This window comes from Strix uralensis, chromosome 7 (assembly GCF_047716275.1).
Source record: "Strix uralensis isolate ZFMK-TIS-50842 chromosome 7, bStrUra1, whole genome shotgun sequence".
NCBI classification, from domain to species: Eukaryota; Metazoa; Chordata; class Aves; order Strigiformes; family Strigidae; genus Strix; species Strix uralensis.
The window spans coordinates 23,837,938-23,857,808 of record NC_133978.1 but is presented as its reverse complement, the minus strand read 5'-3'; the positions used below and the strand labels follow the sequence as shown (position 1 = coordinate 23,857,808).

The 19,871-nt window shown below is 37.6% G+C and overlaps 1 protein-coding gene across 1 annotated transcript in view; it reads right to left on the bottom strand.

Moving 5' to 3' along the window:
- The window catches only part of PCGF5 (polycomb group ring finger 5), a 73,372-nt gene that overhangs the window by 40,298 nt on the left and 13,203 nt on the right, over window positions 1-19,871 (bottom strand). The window contains exon 2 of the mRNA XM_074874913.1: window positions 18,532-18,649. The gene's annotated coding sequence lies outside the window, so the exon portion shown is untranslated. The remainder of the gene's footprint in view (window positions 1-18,531; window positions 18,650-19,871) is intronic.

Genomic DNA, 19,871 nt, shown 5'->3' with positions numbered 1-19,871 from the left:
TCATCTAGTCCAACCCCTGTGCTCAAGCAGGGTCAGCTAGAGTAGGCTGTCTAGGACTGTGTGCAGTTGGGTTTTGAGTATCTCCACAGATGGGGACTGCACCATCTCTCTGGGCAATCTGTTCCAGTTTTGACTACCCTCATAGTAAAAAAATGTTTTCTTGTGATCAGATGGGATTTCATGTGTTTCAATTTGTGCCCATTGCCTCTTGTCCTGTCAGTGGGCACTACTGAGAACAGTGTGATGTCCTCATCTTCATTCCCTCACATCAAGTATTTATACATGCTGATAAGATCTCCCTGAGCCGCCTTTTCTCCCAGCTGAGCAGTCCCCGCACTCTCAGCCTCTCCTATGAATGATGCTCCAGTCCCTTAATCATCTTTGTGGCCCTGTGCTGGACTCGCTTCATATCCTTCTTGTACTGAGAAGCCAGAACTGAACACAGCACTCCAGATGTCACCTCATCAGTGCTGAATAGAGAGGAAGATCACCCTCCCTCAAACTGCTGACAACTTACTTGAAATTACTGCATATTTACTCAGGTATGAAAAACAGACCAAATATAACTACTTTTGGATCTTTTATTTCCAGTGTTAAATTCCCTATCCACTAAAACAGTATCTAGACTAGAACCATACACTAATTAAGTTGGAGAGACCTTTGGACACCATCTGGTCCAATGCCCCTGTTCAAAGCAGGTCTAATGTTAAAGTTAAATCAGATTGCTCAGGGCTTTATCCAAATAAAGTTTGAATATATTCAAGGATGGCAATTCTACAGCCTCTCTGGGCAACCTGCCTCAACCCTTGGCAATCCTCATTGTGGATTTTTTTCCTTAGGTCCAGTTGGAATTCTCCTTGCTGCATCTTGTGTACTTTCCCATATATATGAACAATTTACTAGCAGCAAGCAAACTTAACTCTTACTGTCATCATCACTGTCTTTGCCATTATCTTGGGATTGTATGTCATATTTCTTTGCATTTTAGGCAAAGAGTAGTAACATTGTTTATTGTATAAGCAATAGTGCTATGCTCGGTGTGAAGACTGTCTTTGATTTGACAGAAAATGATAGGAATTAGGCTATTCTTATCCCCATCTCTTATTCGTGAAAATGATCGGCAATGAGGTTTTGAGTTTCTACTCTGAGGGCTTTTCTTCACCCCTACTGAGCTCTGTAGAAGATGCTGTATATTGGCATGTAATAGCACTTCCGGGATATATATAGCATTTCTTTCTTTATGCTTACTCTTCTTTTATAGTCTAAAGTAAAGTAGCAAAGCAGGTTGCAAAATGCTAGCATCTGTATTATTACACCATTGACAAGTAAACAAGACAAATGCACTCAAGATACATTTCAAGAGTAAGGTAAAATTGTGTCACAAAGTGTTCCAACTTTGTTGAACTAATTTCAAGCAAATTTTAAAAAGAGAAATTGTAAAGTAAGTTCCTACAGGTTTTATAATATTTGGCTGCTAGTAAAGGAGAGGGAATCAAATTAGTTACTCTACCAAGGGAAAGATGAGCAGATCTGTATTGTTAAACATTTCACTGGCACACTACAATACTGATCAGCCATAGTACACACTATCTCTTCCCATCTAGAGAAACACAGAAAATAAGGAACAAGGCCATAGCAGTGGGAAAGGGAGATTGCCACTGCAAAGGAAAAAAAAAAAAAATCACAGCTGTGAAATAAAATTGACTAGAAATTGTCACTAGCATGAAGGAGACAATTTAGCCACTTGTATGCAGAAGTTGAAGTGAAAAAATACCTCATTTTGAGCATATTATTAGTTGACCATTAAACATACTGAGGGAAGATCTTGTGACCAGCTTGACATACCTCCCCTGTGAATAACAGATTTAAGAACTGTGGTTACAGTCTTCTAGGGATATTGCAAATTTAAAAATACCAATCTATCACAGCAGAATTCAAACTATTCAGCTGAAAGCAGCTATAGATCTATGTTCAACGGGCATATTTTTAAAAAGTATTTTCCTTGTGTTGCCTTGATTATTTTGTCACTATTTCGTATTTTTCTTTTGAAGTATAGTTTTAATAGGCATGATTGTATGCATCAGACACAAACATCTCCAGAGGGACAAAATTCTAAAATATTAGTGACCAAATTCTCTATTCAGTTACTCTAATGTCCAACTGTGCAAACTGTGATCAGCTGTTGCTTTCTGGTTTTATTTTTTTTTAAGAACAGTAAAGGTACAGTATAAGCTGACACGTAGCCAAGCTGATTCTTCATGTGAAAATGATCTCATTGACATTATTTTGGCTTCAAAGGCAAAAATTCTTCATTATGGTATACAGCCTTGCATTGCGCCACAACAATTTTTTTTGCCTTTTCTTCATATGTAATTGATTTTTGGTGACATGGTGAAGAGGGGTTTGCCTTTGAACCATCAGAGATTGCTCACAGGGAGCAACACAACAGCAGGAATTATACAAGATGTGCAATCAAGAGGCTTATGTGCCTCCATTTGCCCGTGTGCTTGGTTTCAAAACAATGATTTGCGGTGGAGTTAGGATCTGCAGGCAGCTGAAGTACTGGTGGTATCCTCAACCTCTCCTGGTTTTGTCTTATGGCACACTGTAGTTTTCATGCACTTTGGTCTCCTGTACTACATAGCCTCTATTTTTTTTATAGGGTATTGAAAAAATTTTTTTGTGGTTCGTGGTATATTCTGTAGGCTGAAATGGAGTAGGTGTTATTTCACAGTTGCCTGCAATTGTGGGGAGCCACAGAGAATGACCAAAGTAGTCTTTTACAGTCATATATTTTATATAAATTTATAGCAATTCTGTATAAGTACTTAGAGCAAGTAATGGTCACACATTTTGGTAACAGCTTAAAGAAGACACATAATTTGAAACAACCCTCCTTGGTTCTAAATCAGCTGCTCTCCAGGCACCACAAAGATCTTGCATCTTCAGAATTACTTTTTTAGTCTCTGGCCAGTTATTTCACTTCCACTGCATAGTTTATTAGACTTAGTTTGAACTCATGGAAATCACACCTGTGTTGTCATTTCTATTATTGTATAATCTCAATACTTTTTAACTACTTTACCTGTATTGCTGTCTGATTATATGCTTCTCACAGTTCAGTTTCCTTTTACTCTGCTCTCTACAATAGTATCACCTGCTTATTGTGTGGCTTTTCCAGAGAAAATCTACTCAGGAATTAATGCTATTTCAAGTCTCCCCACTACTGCACAATGAAAAAAAATAAATCAATCAGTGACAATCAGAGCCACATTATCAGAAAAACTCCAGTGGTGTAACATGCACAGGCCAGCCTGAAAATAGCTGTAGTCTGCATAGGCAAGACTATGTCTCCTCCACAGATTTCCAGGATCTGTTGGTCACGGGACAAACACTTTGCCAACTCTATGTATGTATCCTTCCAGGAGAAGAGCACCTCTGTACCAGTATGTCAGGTTTGAAGCTTTCTAACCGGGTCTCAATGAAGTCTATGCTTTTCCACAAGACATCCTAATGGCTATTTGCTATAATTCAATTACTTTTTTTTTTTAAATGCTTGTTTCTGTCAGCATCATATTGTTTCTTCCATTCTATACTGCATTTTAGATAAATAAAATATAAATATATATAATATATATTTTTTCACTCTTCACAAAGCCACTTACATCAACATACACAGCTCAGCTAAAGAATAATGTGAAGTGTTCAAATAGTTTTATAAGAGTGTCATCTTTCAATCTCTGGGAAACGGAAAACAAACTGTAAGAACCCTCCAGTGACTCCCGCTAAAATTGTTAGTAACAGATTTTGTTTCTTACAGTTGAAAACTGGCAGGAATGCAAATCAAATTGTATCACACATGTCAAACAGCTTCACAATTATGCAATCAACTTGCACTGCAAATTAAAAACAAGACTTGCTACTAGATCTTAAGTCAAAACAAATTTAAAACTCCAAAAAGCTCAGCAAAAGCAATCCTCAAGAAATCTACTCATACCCATTATGATGGCAGAACCAGCAAACAAAGAGGCTTGAAGGGAAATAGAAAAGTAGCAAACAAATTGCCTCATCTTCTACAAGACAAATTAATGACATTCACAATGTCTTAGGGAGTTAACTACCCTACTTCAATCGATTTTCAACAGGAGTTCTGTTTCCAGCTCTCTCAAGAATAAAACCTTCAACTTAATAACGCAATATTGGATGAACTCCATTTCATTTGAACTGCATGGAAGACTCTCATTCACGGGAACCATCGCTTTGGCTGCCAACTGAAACAGTAAGCTTCATTGGAAACCTAATATAGATACTTGTGGATGAAAAGCTGGACATGAGTCGACAATGTGCACTCGCAGCCCAGAAAGCCAATCATATCCTGGACTGCATAAAAAGAAGTGTGGCCAGCAGGTCGAGGGAGGTGATTCTCCCCCTCTACTCCTCTCCCGTGAGACCCCACTTGGAGTTCTGTGTCCAGCTCTGGGGCCCCCAACATAAGAAGGACATGGACCTGTTGGAACTGGAGCACCTCTCCTATGAGGACAGGCTGAGAGAATTGGGGTTGTTCAGCCTGGAGAAGAGAAGGCTCTGGGGAGACCTTACAGCAGCCTTCCAGTACTTAAAGGGGATACAGGAGAGATGGGGAGGGACTCTTTATCAGGGAGTCTAGTGATAGGATGAGGGGTAATGGTTTTAAACTGAAAGAGGGTAGACTTAGGTTAGATATAAGGAAGAAATTCTTCACTGTGAGGGTGGTGAGACACTGGGACAGGTTGCCCAGAGAGGTTGTGGCTGCCCCTCCCTGGCAGCGTTCAAGGCCAGGTTGGGCGGGGCTTTGAGCAACCTGGTCTAGTGGAAGGTGTCCCTGCCCAGGGCAGGGGGGTTGGACCTAGATGGTCTTTAAGGTCCCTTCCAACCCAAACCATTCTGTGATTCTATGAATTTCATTTTTAATTTGTAAAATAAATAATGCTTTTTCTGGATAAATTAAGAGAAAATAGAAGACAGACCAAGATACTCCAACCTTAGTTTCACATCCTGGTATGATCTTTTTTGACAGCATTTAGCATATATAGAGTCAAACTCTGCAGCAACTTGTTTCATGTGATCCAGTCCAGCCAATCATATGACCATAGTCACAGCTGAATTTGGCCTACTGAGTTAGATAAAAGATATTATTGCCGCCTTCCCCTAAGAAGTTCTTTACATATTTTGGACATTTGTAACAGTTCACATTAACAAATGGGAGTCACTCAACATTTTACTGAAAGGATTATCTTGAAATATTAATAATTTTTATCCAAAATACTAATGGAAAAAGATTAAACAAAACCAATACTTTTATTTGATTCTTCATTTGAATAATAGACCAGTTTTAGGGAGAGACAAGCTCAGGATTCTAGCCAGAAGCTATTCTCAAGTGAACAATCAGTCCTCAGCCCATAACTTGGCATCATATACCAGTTCTACAGTCATATTAGCTTAGGAAGTTGACAGTGCTGTTTCCCAACTTTAGTCCTATGACTGCAGTAAATCAGAAGAGTTTGCGTAAGTGGTGCCTGTGTCTGACATTATCATCACTGAGTTTTCTAAAGACAAGATGTATAAAACAATTCTCAAGTATGCAAAAAATATTTGAATTTTGTTTTGCAATTATAAAATCGTGTCCTTCAGACTCTGCCTGCATGTAAACAGCATATTCTGGGTTGATGTGCATTTAATCAGATTGAGTATAAAATCAACCAAAAGCTGTGAGACTATGTTTACCATCCCTGTATCTTGAGCTTCCTTTTTGTAATGCTTGGAAGTCTGGGTTCAGGTGCTAATAAGATCACGTGGCTTTTAGCTGAATAGGCTATGGCAGTTTGGACTCTCTCTTTTTAGGCTCTGGACAGAGCAGGGCTGAGTCCCTCCCAGAACAAAGAATATACACAGTCCTGCTTTTAAAAAGCTGTATTGTCTGCAGAAGTTCATTCTCACAATACTAATTTTTCCAGTCGCATCAACTAGAGAAGATCATGAACTACTTTGCTAGAAAATTCTGTAGGAAGAAAATGGCGATAAGAAATGTAGGTAATACGCGGGGAGATTACATGCTTTTGAGTCTAAGAAATCAGTTCTTAAGCACACCAGTACAGGCAAAGCCCTTCTAGAGATGCAGTTGTTTGAATAAAACAAAATAATGTCTGTTTGGGTCCTTAAATATCTAATGGCACTTACTGGAAAGGTCTGACAAATGCTCAAATTGGATCATTCTATTAAGATTCTTGCTTTATATTTAGAAAAACAGATCCTTATTTCCTCTTCAAAAAGCTGTGATTTAGTAATCACATTCTTGCTAAATTCACTACATTCTCCTGCAGGGGTATCTATACTTAAATGGCAAGTGGACTATGTTTAAATTTCATATTTAGGCCATGATTCTATAAACTGATTCAAGCTTCACTATGCAAGTCTACAGTCCAGCTGATTAAAGTTGGTGACTATTCACTTGTATCGAGCTTACTAAGTCCATGCAGCAGTGTATGTATATATGTAACAGTCACCTCCTTATATTTTATAAAGGTGTATAAAATCAGCAGAGAGCAATCATCATTCTTTACTATTGTTTCATACCTTGCTGCTATTTCTAATCTGGATTGCAAGAGTTCCAAATCCTATAGTCACCACCAAACACTAAGAGATTCTAAGAGATGAGATTTATCTCAGATATAATAACTCAGCTTGAGATTGCCAGCTGTCTTTTTTTTTTTTTACAGTAACAACACATATATATATTAAAAAAAAAAAAACAAACCAAAAAAACCCCCAAACCTTTCACTTTCAAAATTTTTCACAATTGGTAATGAATTGAGCTGTCTGTTAAATACATTTCAAGAACATTTGTCTAAAGTAAATGATAAACCATGATAAAGATATCATACAATATCTGAACTTTCTACATTACTACAACCTGTATACACTTTGCTGAGTTTTTTTAGTTGAGACTGTTTTCTTCAACACTGTGATAAGTTTAGGTTCTAGAGGCTTAAAGCTAGAAGGTTTCACCTATCAATTTACTTGGCAAATCTCACTACATTCCCTAATCTAATATCCTTAGTAGGCTTTTAAGAATAAAAGGCGTAATACTCTTAAAATAATTTCCCTTTATCACAAATGCATAGATGGGAATATGAATTTTTGACAAGGTATTTGGCTTACGGGAACTTGTTGATACATATAACACATAGCCTGCTCCTATCATCATCATGCTGTCTATTTAATAATTCACATTTAAATACAAGACCTCAGTTGCCACAGCTCAGTAGGAATAAAATTAAGGAGATTTACATTTTCCTGCTGAGAAATCTGGAATGCTGTCTACTGTTTTATCCTTGTGTCTTTTAAACTTGTCAGAAACACTGGTGCCATCATAACCTTCCATGTCAGGAACTAAAATATGTATTTTGGGGCTATATCTTCCACTAAGCAGCAACTTACCAAAATCATGAGAGAAACCATTTGTAACAAAATACAACAAAAAGAGATACCTTCAAACACAGACTGCAAATGTACACTTTTATCTCATATATTTTAAATCTGTTGTACAAATTTCTTCACTGTATCTGTTGTTCTCCACATTTGTACCAGTGAAGCAAATTCCCTCCCTCCCCTTTTTTTAAAAAAATACCAGTGAATAGTGTAAAAAATGCAAGAACAGTTGAAAACCCTCAAGGTGAGGTATTGAAACTGCTTCTTTGTAATCCTAATGAATTAATGAATCCTAATGAACTAATGAATTTTAGTACAGAGAGAACCAATAATATTCCTGAAAATTACAATTTTTGGTACAATTAACGTGGTGCTGGCAAAATCACATAACAAAGATTGTCATAAAGAAGAGAAATGGAAAGTATACTGTTTTCCTGTATATAGATTACATACAGTCACTTTTTTGATGAAGGAAAAAGTAGTTCCATAGTTTGTCTGGAGTCTAGAAACACCTGTGCAAATCTTTAGAAACATAATTTTTACTTAGTAACAAGGTCAATACTATTAATTTTAGAGCAAACATTCTCACTATGAACATGACCTCTCAGTGATGTCATTGTCCAAACCACTGTCACTGATGTAAACAGGAGCCAATTTAAATGGTACTTAGTGCCCAAAGAATAATAGACTTGTAACCACTTACAAGAATACTGTAATTTATTTAGCATTAAGATCCCTACTTCTTTGATAAGTGTCTCTTCTTGAAAGCTACAGAATACAGTAACATTAATCAGACAAGATGCAAATATTGACAATAAAGAGTGAAAGGCAACTGCTACTCTACCACATAATTTTCTCCCTCCGTTTATGATTTTATCATACAAAGTGCTGAAGAGCCACTAAGATGATTAAGGGATTGGAGCATCTGTCATATGAGAAAAGGCTGAGAGAACTGAGGTTGTTCAGCCTCGCTCAGGGGGGTTCTTATCAATGTGTATAAATACCTGATGGGGGAAGTAAATAAGAAAGAGAAAGGGACTTCTATTGTCCAGTGATGGGACAAGAGGCAGTGGACACAAATTGAAACATGGGAAATCTCATTTAAACATAAGGGAATAAAATCCACTGTGAGGGTTGACAAAAGCTGAAATTGTGCTTGGTGAGGCTGTGGAATCTCCATCCTTGGCAATTTCTCTGGTTGACCCTGCTTTGAATAGAGGGACTGGACTAGACAAATGGACAATGAGGTGGATGGAAAACTGGCTGAACTGCCAGTCTCAAAGGTTATTATCAGCAACGTAAAGTCCAGCTGAAGGTAAGTCACTACTGGAGTACCCCAAGGGTTGATAGTGGGGCCAGTGCTGCTTAACATCATCACTAATTACCTGGTGATGGAACAGAGTACATACTCAACAATTTTTCAGATGATGCAAAACTGAGAGTAGTTCATACACCAGTGTGCCACCACTCACAGGGACCACAAAAGGCTTGAGAAATGGGCCTACTGGAGTCTCACAAAGTTCAACAAAGGGAAATGCAAAGACTTATACTTGCAAGGAATAGCCCCCATATGAGTCCATGCTGGGGACTGATGGGCTTGAAAGCAGGTTTGCAGAAGAGGACCTGGGTGTCCTGGTGGACATGAGCCAGCAATGCAACCTTGCAGTAAAGAAGTCCAACAACCACCTGAGCTGCATTATGAAGAGTATTACCAGCAGGTCAAGAGAGGTGGTGAGACACATCCAGAATTCTGCGTCCAGGTGTGGATTCCCCAGTAAGAGAGACATGGACATACTGGAGCAAATTTAGTGAAGCGCCACAAAGATGACTGGGGGATTGACATCTATCACACGAGGACAGACTGAGGGAGATGGAAGAGTTTAGCCTGCAGGAAAGAAGGCTCAGGGGAGATCTTATCATTGTCTATAAATTCTTGATGGAGGATGGAAGGAGGAATAAAGAACACTGAGCAGGAGTCCCAGTGAAGGACAAGAGGCAATGGACACACATTAAAACACAGGAAGTTCTATCTAAACATCAGAAAAAAAAGGTTTTATTGTGAGGTTGGTTGAACACTGGAATTATTTGCCCAGACAGGCTGCGGAGTCTCCATCCTCAAAGATTTTCAAAACCCAGCTGGATAAGGTCCTGAGCAACCTGCTCTAGTTGACCCTGCTTTAAGCAGGGGTGCTAGAATAGATGACCTTCAGGTATTCTTTCCAACCTCAGTGATTCTGGGATCCTGTGAAATACTAACCAGAATTACTCAATAGGTTTGGAATATGCTCACTACATCCAGTTCTAGCTACCTGTGAACAGAAAGTGTTAGCAATTCCTGTTGAATCTGAACTGTATTAGAGGTGTATGTCATGGTGAATGCTGGGGTGTTGTCTCACAGCCATGACATTGATCCCTTGTGAGTGTGCAGCATGGGCACTAGGGATACACCCAAGCATGCACTGACTCTTATCACCTCCTTGTCTTCATTATCCTATGGAATCCACTGTGGTGAGCACCATAATGTAAACTAAACAAAAGCTGCTTCATTTTCCTAAAAATCATTGCAGATCAGTATATTACACAGCAGCTTTGTGTCCATTCCCATTTGCTCCATGACATGTCTAAAAACTTTAAATAATGGAGAGGCTACTGTACATGCTAAATAATTTAAGGACATATTTACCATTACAGTAAGCTTTCTGGAATAGTGCATAACAGCAAAATACACAGTCCTTCTTCCCCTTCATTCAAGTTTTTCCCTTTCTCTTGTCCCTTCTGCATTCCTCCGCTTCTATGGGTTGCTGCATTTCTTAAGAGGCACAAAATTTTAACTCAAAATCTGATGAATAAATTTACCTGTTCGCTTCCAGAAAAATAATTGTTTTTTCAATATATTACAGCTTTGGGGTAGATGTGTTACTCCATGTCGCTTACATAACTGGAGTCTAAATCCTTCTTGAAGAGGAAAACTCATCAATCTCAAACTGCAGAGTATGTCCTTCCATAGCATAGAAGTCTACTCAATCAATTAAGTTTTATATTCAGTGCACTACTCATCTTTTGAACACCCGTAGCCCAATTGTCACAGAGAACAGAATTTCAGAAGTGGGTAATTCATGCAGGACATGGGCTCTCTGTTAGAGGTTGCTCAGGACCAGAATGAGGGTAACTACATTTAGGGTCTGGGCTATGTATTACCACTATCCAGCCCTAAGGAAATCTGTGCAAATCTCTACTGACTCAAGCTTTAATTATGTCTATTTCTTGCTTTTCGTAAAGCACCAAGGAAATCATATTTCTTCGGAATTCTGGGGCAACTGTCAACTAGTATTGCCCAACAAAACACCTTTGTTGAGTGAAGCAGCCACAGAGGCATGCCTTCTGGTCTTCTGTGGGTAAAGGAAGAACCTGTGTATCATGGGGCAGGGAGGGCCCAAGGGAAGATGGAAAAAGCTTGCTTCTACAGGGGAATAAATCAGAAGAAAATCTAAAGGTTGACTGCAAAATTTAGTAAAGGAGTAAAACAAAAGCTGATCAAAATAAAACAAATTTTTTGAAAGGGAAAAGCATATCTACTCTTTCATCGAGCTAACTTCAGTAATTATGGAAGTGAACATACAGAATGTACATCAGCCACAAGGGTCCAGGGCAAGCTGGGTCCCATTTACTGAAACACCTAACACTATTTTCATTGCTATTTAACAAAGCTGGCTAGATTACACTTAGTGCAAATATATCCATTCAGCTAATACACCTTCAGCTGCAGTGGAAACACACCCTTTGAGAGTCCATCTGGTCTAAAGAGTCTCCAATCTAAACAGTGTGAAGAAAATGATGTACTACTGAGCCTGTTTTACACAGAGTAACATATTTCTAGCTGATTTCCTAATAAATTTCTGATGTCAGCCACACACAGAGACATGACTGCCTAGGAATTAAACTTCCAACTCTCAAATTCCAATACAATGTGTTAATCACATTATTCTTCATCTGAATGTTCATTTGACATACATTTAAACCAAAAACCTAGTGTCTAAGGTGAGAGACTTTATTTTGAAAAAAATAGCCATATTGAACACTTAACATACATACTGCCTTCATATTGCTATTGATACTAGCTCCTGAAAATAATCAAGATATCTGCAGTTAATTATAGAACAGGATTGGTAAGGAATTAAAAGGTAAGTCGAAATTTTTCAGCATATGGAGCCAAGCGTAAGATTTTGCAAGCTAAAATATTTGAAGATAAAAAGATGGATTCTTTAGAATTTAATACCTTATATAGTATGTGTCTGTGTATTTATAGATACATAATTTTATACACTTGCAAAATGGGAGTGAAACAGAACATTGTGTTTTAATTGCATTTTTGCATTCAGTTTTAAGCAACAGTAAATGACCACTTGAGATGACAAAGAATCAGACCCATCAACTGATCTTTCTTTTTCATATTAACAAACATCTCATGAATGTGAATATCACTGTTTACACAGTCTAATCCCACGCAATACCACCATGATTTCCTGAAACAAGTTATTTTTATGTCTCTGTGATGTAATTAAATGTACTTTTACTTCTGCTGTGATGAAGAGGTTGTTAGTTAATACACATCTAGTACCGATAGACTGCTTTACAGCTACACATTCATTATTAAAAAGGAAATAAAAATGCAGTTATGCTCATTTCTAAAGCAACAGTTAATATTAACAATCACTGAAACAGAAATACTGTCTCACTTTATATTTCTAATTAACTGAAAGTATTTTTGCTTGCAAATAGAAGAATGTTATTACAGATTCAAGCACACTCACGTATTATACTCTGCATCGAGGTTTAAAGATAACATCTCCATCACTGCACTCTTTGCAGCATGGTTAGAAGTATACTTGTAAACTACTCTTATTCCACACATGCACAAGTACCACAATCTCCCAGTAACTAGGAGGGAAGATGTCAAATAAAGGATACCACCAGTGTCCACAGTGCATTCTAACTCTTGTAAGCATTCCTATGTGAGAAAATTTCACCACTACATTATCTAACAAAAAATGTGCTGGAAGCACGTGGACACTGTTAAGAACTGAAGTGGTCGTCTGGTCTACGGCTCTATTACACCTCTTAGTCTTGAAGCCACAAAGATTGCATTATAATCCCATGGATGTTTCATTATTTTTGGTTAAGTTGTGATGGCCACTGCACAGGCAGAAATTGTTCATATGAAAATGCCAAATTTCCATTATTTTTTCTAGTCCCTTCCTCACACCTTCCAAACCCAGGATGGTTAGATACTATAAGTACCTTCTACTCTGTCTAAAGTACTTCCATACTTTATAAGCATTCAAGCAAACTCTTTACTTCACAGTGGAGTCAGTGACTCATTTCACTAATGATATGTGAGCAGAGATGAGGAAAGAATAAGGTTTTCATGCAATATTTAAACATTTTTATGGAAAGAAAACTGTTCACATGAGGAATGCTAGACTGCTTACATCCCTACAGACTCCATGTCAACAAAAATAACAGCAACCTTTTTGCTCTGTTCCCAAAACAGCACTGCTAGTAAACCTGCAAAACTCTCAGTAGATTCCAGCAAAAATTTCAGTTTCACTAGAGACTAATGCCAAATATGATCTTTCAGATCTCATTTCTCTACAAAAGGAATGCATTATGTTAGACAGGAGTAGGTGGAAACATCAGACATTTAGGCAAAACATTGAAAAGACTCTTGCACAAGAAAATAAACACTCCAGTTTGAGAAAGTTGAGCATTATGCAATGCATGCAACTATATAAATAGTCTGTTTTCTGCAGTAAAAGGAATGAAACAGAATACTTACTGACCTAAGTACAAATTTGTGTCCAAAACAAACCTGAATTCTTATTTTTCAAGTCATTCAAGTCTTGAGAAACTTCAGTGGGACACACTGCTTAAATATGTACCTTGAATATCTTTGATGTGTGGATTCCCTTCTCAGTCTGAGATAGAAATATTTATTATCTCCCACACCATGAGGAGTATGAAATGTGTTCAAGAGCAGTAAGGATATCCATAAAAGACTGTCTTCTTCCTTCCTCACAAATACTTTGTTACTCAGATGCTATCTATAGCTTTTCGTAGTTTAAGTCTCAAATGCTTCCTAGGTCATTCTGCTAAGTAACTGCACTGGGCCTGGCTACCATAGAGTTAACTTTCTTCATAGCAGCTCATATGGTGCTGTGTTTTAGATCTGTGACCAAAACAATGCTGATAACACACTACTGTTCTAGCTATTGCTGAATAGTATTTGCAGAGCATCAAGGCTTTCTCTCTTTCTCACTACCCACCACAACGAAGACCGGGGTGTGCACAATAGGTTGTGAGAGGACACAACCAGGCAGATGACCTGAACTAACCAAAGGAATATTCCATGCCATATAATGGGCCATATAAAGAGGGAGGTTTGGGGAGGTTAGCTGTCTTTTGCTTGGGGACTGTCTGGGCATCAGTCTGTCTGTGGGAGGTGGAAAGTGATTGCCTTTGCCTCACTTGTTTTGATTTTTTTCCTTTCTCTCATCTTCCATTTGTAAACTTTTTTATCTTGACTCCCAAGTTTTCTTGTTTTCACTCCTCCTCTGTCCCACAGGAGGCTGGAGGGGTCAGTGAACAAGCAGCCTGTGGTGCTTAGCTGCCTACTGGGGTTAACCCACAAAAAAAAAATAAACGACATTATTAGTAATGTCCAGCCTTTCTGTTGTGTTGTCCAGTGATGTGTGAGTAGGTATCGAGGGTTTATGCACACTTGTGACATGACTAAGCCTGTATTTGTGTTACAACCAGATGTATGCTGTCCCATTTCTCCATGGCCAGATACAGATGTGCATTGTATGACATGACCAACACCTCTGCGCAGTGGAAAGAATGTGGGAATGGGCTGGGTGCCAGATGAACTACTTACCCAGAGAGTATCCAGCTCAGTCTGTGGTTTGCCTATAGGTCAATCAGCTATAAGAGAATAATTTTGTGTAATACTATACATTGATTAGGTGTTGTCAACATAAACACTTTCAACATACTTGCCCCAAAATAAATAAAAAAAAATCTACCAAAGCATGGCCATCTACTGCACATGCTTCTCTCCTTGGGGACATAATATGTTAAAAGCATGTGACAGATGTTAGGCACATTGTTTAATACACTGCTGGAAGATGTTTCATTTATATGGCAATAAACACAGTGTAAGAAGCCATACAGAATAATGACATGATCTCATAACAGATAAACATTTATATCAAGATACTGACTTTTTTTTTTAGAATGGGAATATACTAGATACAAATGATAGTATTTTTGGGTGCCATCTCACTGTTACTTGTTACTTTTACTGCATTCATAGTAAAGCACCATTTCTATTACCTAATATTCTTAATGTCCTCTCACTGAGCAAGAAAATGCTGTATTACATCAAAAATAAAAAACCTCTTGGCTGTAAATTTTCATACAGAAATTTTATGGATAAAACAGAAATCAAAATGCATGGGCTGCAAGTTAGAAGTTGTTGCAAGCAATTTTCCCTATTGACTTTAGGGGGATTTGAACCTGTGGCTTTAGGCTCTTAAAATAAACACCGCATCACTGTCACATGTATGAAAAATGCTATGAACACTGAAGTGTACTGCAGAACTAGTGTAATCTACTTGTTATAGCAAACTGAGTATCTCTTACAGGGGCTTAAAGATTACTGTACATCTGAGGCAAAGCTCTTTCTTGCACACCACTGGAATATAGTACGAAGATGACTTAAAGAATGTGGTAATTAACACAGATATTTATCAGCTATAACAAAATACTTATTTTCTAGCAGCAGTATGAAAAAATCTGCCAAAATGAAGAGAAGCAGCCTGAAACATAAGAATCCTAACTTTTTAGGATTCCTAAGTATCTATTAGTTCTGCTTACACAACATACACCCTTGTGTTACCTTAGGGAAGCTAGGGCATACGCTTCCACACAATATTTATTTTCTCCAACTTTATTATTTGCAAAATAAATATGAGACATTCGCTCAAATCTGGCTTTCTTCTTTCAGACAGAACTCTTCTGGAACGCTGATCTTGGACCATTCTGCACCTTAGCTAGTTCGCTTTTATCAGTTGTTAAAACAACACATCTTTTCTACGTTTATTTTTAAAGAACATAAAAATATAAATGGAGAAGGGTTTAATACAGAACAAATAGGGAACAGTATTTTTACAGAAAACCAAATGGCCAAGCAAGTATCTAACCTACTTTGAGACCAACATGTTATACAAATACAGTACATAGCTCCCTTGTATCCAAGGGCTATCTTTTGCAGAGCTACAGGGCTAGATGTTGCTTTACTTTCCGTATACTTTTTGAATATTACCCACCACAAAGAAAGACAAAAGGTCACTTAAAATTTAAATAGCCAGGTATTTTACAAGGGACCCTGTCATGTCTTTATAAAATGCTGACAAACCACACTAGATATGCTGTTCTTAAAAACGTCTCATCTGTCTAATAGCATCCTACCGCCTTCTTGATATATATGTCCTGTTCTGCTTTTACTGAATTAGTAATCTGAATTCTGGTGGATTTCAGGTAATCGCATGCAGAACATTCTCTGCCAGGGCTGTGTATAATTAAACATCCAAATGTTACAGTAATGACTGACTGACAACCTTTACTGTAATACATATTAAGTGAAAAAAGACCACTGTGATCATCTAGTCTGAGCTGCATTAAAAAAACCACAAACCATAGGGCTTGTATTAATTCCCACCTGAAGTTCAACAGATTACTCTGACTAAATCATCCTTCTTAATTTTCAAGATTACCAGCACTGAAGAACCAACCACAATCATTAGTAAAAAAAAAAAAAAATGTTAATAATAAAAAACCCTTAATTGCAGTGTGAATTAGTCTGGTTTTTATTACCTCATTTGCTAAACTGCAATAATTTGATTTTCTTTTAATCTGCAAGACTAAACTATCTGGTTTTGAGTATCAGTTACTTTATCTCAAATGTTTCCATTTACTTTACCAAACATAATAGTAAGGTATGGCTTGATTATGGGCTGGAAGTGCCACCTTAGCTTTACTTTTACTAAGATGTGCCTCCAGTCTTTCATGATAAAGCATGTGTCCCAAGTCCTGTTGTCATTCCTTTATGTCTGCAATTGCCAGATCCAAGTTCAGTATTTGAGTAGTGATCACAGCATTAATAACCACAGAAGAACTGCTTGATATTCCCCTTGCCCATTCATCCAAGACTACCTTCATTCTTTTGTCTCCTCTTGACACTGGCAGCTGATTATACCATGACCCTTCAAAATTCTTTTAGAAGTCTGTGCTTTGTGAGGGAAGAATAAGGCACTCTGTATATAGAACCTACAAATAGTTTCTACATAGTGATTTCTCTTTTGCTATTTATCCTATTCTTCTATTTTATTATCTCAGATCTTCAAGAGATCTGGAATATGCTCATGGAAGTGTATGAAACTATTTGAATTCATCTAATGCCAGGGAGCTTAATTACATTTATATGGAATATAGCAATTTTAGAATTACCCCCACGGGTTTTTTCCTGCTGTTCCCCTCATGAACACCTAAACACCACGTACTTATTTTTGCAGTTTCAAGCGAAGAAAGAGTTGGTACGATATGAATGCCTAGCCCCCCCTATATGCATTCTTTGGCTTCCATCTCCTTTGTGATGTTTTTTTGATTCACAGTTAAGCTACTCTAGTCTAACATTTGAATCAAATGTCTACTGTAGGGAAATCACAATTATATTAAGAATACTGCCAAATTATATCTCCATTTAATTTCTGCTGATGCACTCATCCTTATTCAAGATTTTGTGTCATCTAGTTAAACTTTTGTAATGAGTTTCTCCTCTCTCTGCTCCCTGTCCTTTCTTCTGGTCGCCCTGAACACAGAACTAACAAACTTCTAGCTGCAGCATTTTATACCAGCTGAAGCCAGTACTTAGCAACAGTGAGACCATAACTTGAAATTCAGTTCAGTGGGTGCTAAATGGGTGTTTTTATATAAGAGCACCTAGGATATGGGCCTAGAAAACATACATGGCGACCTTCCAGTCTTCTGTCTTGCACTTACAAAGAGAAAGCTTTTGAAATTTTATCAGTAATCCTATCTACATAAGACTAAAAATAATCAAGCCATTTCTCTAGGATTAGGTGACTGATTCTAGCCAGTCAACCTGTAATGCAAGTATACCTGGTTTTAGCCTGACGAGCTTTCACACAGCCAAATTCTAGAAATAATTACTCATCAAAAAAATGCAAATTTAATGCTACAGAAATGAAAAAAGAGCAATTAAGGTTTTCTAAATTTAAATAAGCTTTCTTGGGTTTTAAACATAAACTGACTTCAAGGAAAAGACTTTTTTTTTTGCTGCATGCAAATTCACAGGTCTAAATTCAGAATTTCTACAAGTATAAAGGATTCAAATTGTGGCCCCTTAAATTATCAGAAATGCTTGCCAGTGCCTTTTCAGTGGAAATATGGAGTCAGAAATAGACCAAGGTATTCTCAGTGTGAATACTGATACAGCATTATTTAAATGCGTGGAAGATTTCAACATCTTCAGTATTAAGAAAACGAATTGCCTTTTGACTTCATATTGTGGAGATGGAAGTATGCATCTCAATAGTATTTACATATGTTTTTTTCCTTCTGATATCTTAAGGAGGGAAAAAATTATACTCAAAATATTTTTAACAGTGGCAAAAAAATCTAGTACTAGAAAGTTGTCCAGACTTTTTGGCTAGTTTTCATACAAACAAGTTTTCTTGCATGTAAGACACTTCAACATTTGGATAAAGCATGAAAAGTATCTTTGTCGATACAATGTACAACAGAGTAGGAACTAGGCTAGTCTAAACCCATTTAAATATAGTTTTTCTGGTAAGAAGTGATCCTTGCCTGGCCAACACAGATTCAGTGGAACTATTTTACATGCTATACTCTATACTAAGTGAGGTTTGTCCTCCAGAACAGACAGTGACCTAAATTCCAAGGAAAATATTTAGAATTTCATACCAGGACTTGTACTCTAGATTCTTCTCCTCAATCCTTCTGTGATTTCTTTTCAGTGTATGCAAGTTTCTTCTTATTCTGAAATTTATCTTCTACCTGGAGTTTCAACCAGTTCCTTGTGCTTGTGAGATAAGCGGGAACATGCAAAGAAAGAAAAAAAAAAAGGAGACAATTAAAAAATAAAGCTTGCTAATTCAGAAACAGAAGTGTTGCAGAGAAAAGCACAAGCATGAGACCTAAAAACCAAAAGATTGCAAACATATGTTTTACATAGACAGCAACTCCAGCCCCCCAACTGAAAATATTTAGCACCTACTTGCTCACAGGAAAACAACCTTGAAAAAGACTCGTAGTGGTTAAGTCCGGTAGTCTCCTGTGCAGGTAATTGCAATGCAGCTCACTCCTTCAGGGACCTCCTAACTATGATGGTATTTCAAACTGGTATCCCACAAAGATCTGATCCACTGCCTTTCCTCTAGAGAAAGTACAGCCTGAACATCTCCTCCTGCATCTATGCATGGTCCATAAAAAAAAAAAAAAAAAAGTACAAGCTGCTAAAGCAACTATTCTATCACAGTTCTCCTTCTATATTAGTAGCACTCAAAAAAGTTTTGGAGCTCCTGCTCTACGCTCTGTTTCCAGGTATACTACACTGATTCATTTTGGAACATGGTGAGACAAAAGCAGCAACTGCACAGTCAGCAGCTGGATTTCCCTGCTCTGTTTAGCTATATAGCTTATATGGAATCACTGCTTTCCTGTATTTGGTCTAGGTCCAGGGACTGCTGCAATACAGGGCTGGTGACTTCCAAGTGTTGCTCATGATAACATGGTAAAATGAGCAGTGATGGAGTATCAGGTTTTTTAGCCACTATTTAAAACCTGTGCAGCCCCCAAGATACATAGAAATGAGTGACTAAAAGGAAAAGTTACTATAGTTTAGCAGTTAAATTAACATATGGGACGTAATGTAACACTTCATGTAACACATGTAACAAGTCAGACATCTGACTGAATAATCACAATCATTACCGCCAACATTTTACCACTCACTTTTAGAGCAATACCACACTAAGTTGTCTGATCTACTCTGACCTACAAAGAGCTCCTGCAGCAAAAGCTCCTGAGACATCTATCAATACAGGATGCTCAGCAACGTTTAGCTTTTCTTACTGGTAGGAAAGCACAGGAATCAACATTTAACTGTCAATTGCCACTTTCAAGGAATATGTAGGTTTATTGCTGTGAACAAGGTAAATCTCACCCACTCCAATAAGCAGGATCAATAACATCTCACTCACTGAGGTGTAAAAGAAAAGAAGGTTCTGCATTGTCCAGGTTTA